The sequence below is a fragment of the Heterocephalus glaber genome, unplaced genomic scaffold (assembly GCF_053883595.1).
Source record: "Heterocephalus glaber isolate CG9 unplaced genomic scaffold, H.glaber_assembly_v1.0 deba00001454, whole genome shotgun sequence".
Lineage (NCBI taxonomy): Eukaryota > Metazoa > Chordata > Mammalia > Rodentia > Bathyergidae > Heterocephalus > Heterocephalus glaber.
In genome coordinates, this window is record NW_028258303.1 from 7,464,559 (window position 1) to 7,467,621 (window position 3,063).

Sequence of the window (3,063 nt, forward strand, 5' to 3'; positions counted from 1 at the left end):
TCCCATGCTGTCCACCAGAACAACGGAGACACTCCTTAAACGCGACATTTTTTCTTCTTTTCTCCTACATTCCTCACTTTTCTTGTTCCTGTTTTCATCCTGTTTTTTCTTGATTATTCTTATTTTTATAGGAGGGAGAATACAGGTTCTGGTTTTGCTGTTGCTGTCAATTTGTTCTGTTCTTGTTTTTGTTCCTTCCTTCTCTCTTTTCCTTCTGTCTTCACCAGTTTCCCAAAGTTCACATGATCTTCCTGTGTCCTATAACCTTACTTCTAAACTTTCCTTCTCCTTCTATTTCTCTATTCCCTGAACTCCTTCTAAATATCCCAGAAAGCAAATTTGCTGTATTGAAGGGCTTATTTACTGCAAATATATTTCTGGTTGATTCAAGACTTTTTTTTTTATTTTATTGTGTTTTCAATGGAGAAATACATCATCTGTTTACAAAATAGCTCTTGAAAAATACAAGGAGCACAGATACTATAAAACAAAGCAAACTCCAGTCATGAGACACTACATACATCATGCAAAAGCAACAGTCTGATTTCCAGATCATGAAACTAGAATTAAAAAGTCACTACACAGAGAAAGTCCAAGTTTGCAGTTTGGCAAAACTTGGATGCAGTTACATGAAAGGTTTAATAAACTGAAGTTTTTCCCCAGCATGTAAACAAAATGACAAGACTAAATCTGTGCCTGGCAATTTCAGTCTAACTCTGAAGCTACACAACACACACGGACACCTTGTACACTTCACCTGCTAGTTGACCATCTTTTCTTCCTAGGTGGTTGGGAGGAATGGCAAGGCAACTGTGTGGAGCAAAGATGTGGGAAGTAGAAATATTGTATACTAGACATTATAAAGTCATGGGGAAAAGAAAACCTCAATTAATGCATAGCCTAAGGGGAAAAGACTATACACCAACTTCAGAAAATTAATTTAGAAGGATGGGGAAGAGTTGTAAGTAATTGCACTTTAACGTGAAAAATGTACATGTGATAGAATGGAGCACAATGAGAGATTCAAAAACATGCTCACTGGAGAAATCTTGTTAGGTTTGCTTTGTCCAGATTAAGAAACAGTAACTTTATCAACATCTGGCATCCCTTATACATTGTGAAGATGGACATTATGTTGCTTTATTATGAGAAATTATTTTCTTTACAGAAAGGTGGTTCTAATCCTTTGCTAGAATAAAACAAAACAAAAAAGGAGTAAAGAGCTGACTAGTACAATGTGGGTGATTGGGTTAGTATTTAAAAAAACAGAAAATTCTGAAAATCTCAGTGTTGATTGATCTCACCTATGATAATCAGTCTTTCACAGATACAGTTTATAGGCAAGCAATAAACAGCAAGATGTTTGAGGTGGATATGAAAATTGCTGCAATGCATGTAAAAAGAAAGCAACTCTATCAGTAACTACCTAATCATGTGCTTCAGAAAAAGAAAAAGCACTCAACAGAGGGAGTAAAATTAACAGCTCTGAACGACAGCAGCCTTGACTTGTCTATGGACAGTGACAACAGCATGTCTGTGCCTTCACCCACCAGTGCTACGAAGACCAGTCCATTGAACAGCTCTGGCAGCTCTCAGGGCAGAAACAGTCCTGCTCCAGCTGTGACGGCAGCATCTGTGACCAACATCCAGTCTCCTGAAGTCTCTGTGCCACAAACAAATTCCAGTGACAGCTCAGGGGGTACATCGAGTGAAAGCATTCCTCAAACTGCCACACAGCCAGCCATTTCGCCACCACCAAAGCCTACAATCTCCAGAGTTGTTTCCACAACACGTCTGGTAAACCCAACACCTAGACCTTCAGGAAATGCAGCAACAAAAATATCTAATACTACAGCAGGAGTCAAGAGGACATCTTCCCCTCATAAAGAAGAGAGTCCTAAGAAACCCAAAACAGAAGAAGATGAAACAAGTGAAGATGCTAACTGTGTTGCTTTGAGTGGACATGATAAAACAGAAGCAAAGGAACAACTTGATACAGAGACAGGTACAACTCAATCAGAAACTACTCAGGCAGCAGCTTTTCTGTTGGCCTCTCAGAAAACATCCAGTACAGACAGACCTTTCTGATATCCCTGTGCTCCCTGCAAATCCAATTCCGGTTATCAAGAATTCAATAAAATTGAGATTGAATCAGTAAAAACAACCTCAGGGGTCCATAAACAATATCTGCCAACTCAACCTGTTGTCTTCAAATGCAAAAAAAGGAGAATGGAGGGTACAAGACTAGACAAGACTGAAAATTTACTAGGTTTTTTTGGTGACCTCCCTCACTGGGCTAATCAGCACTTGATTGGAAGTCCAGGTTAGTATGTGAAGCCAGGAGTACTATTATTATTGTGTTAGCAACAGTTGCATTAACTATTTAAAAAAAAATTACTGCCTTTAAAAAAAAGAACCTCAAGCTATATTTGTATCCATAATTGACATCTGGATTTGATTTATGTTTGATGCATTGTTTGGAAAATTTGCAATACAAACTGGCATAAGAATTCCTTATTCTGATGATGCACTTTTATGTATTTTTTATTAGAAAGTAGAACTAATTTTAGATTTTTCAGCTTGATGGATTTTCATTTTTTTCCCAAAGAATTTCCTTTACCCTTAGTCTTCAAATTGGATACCATTGTGCAGTGGTGTACTGTCTTACTTACGAGAGTACATCTAGTTCAGTCCATGTGAGGTAGTGGTAGCCCGGAAAAATGAAATGTCAACTCTCGGGTGTATGTTTGACACTGAAAGAATAATTAGGAAATACTTGGTTTTGATGGGGTTATGATTAAGAAATGATATATTAGTTTTATTTATAGAATCGTTTTGTAGTGCATACAAATCAGCGATCAGCCAGCAAATATTTTTTTGAGCTTATTGAAGCTCCATATTCTTTTGCCTTCTATCTGTTATCTTTAAAACAAATGAAAAACCTTTTTGAGCCCCCTCCCCTTTTTAGATTTTGTGTATACGCACAAAGTGGTACCACTTACTTCACAAAAACTAAAATGCCAGTATTTTCTTAAGCCATGACGTGAAACCAGTGACCGGGTG

At 37.6% G+C, this 3,063-nt stretch overlaps 1 pseudogene; it reads left to right on the forward strand.

Moving 5' to 3' along the window:
- The first annotated feature begins 1,235 nt into the window (after positions 1–1,235).
- Positions 1,236–2,579, forward strand: LOC106009671 (poly(A) polymerase alpha pseudogene; annotated as a pseudogene).
- The last annotated feature ends 484 nt before the right edge of the window (positions 2,580–3,063 follow it).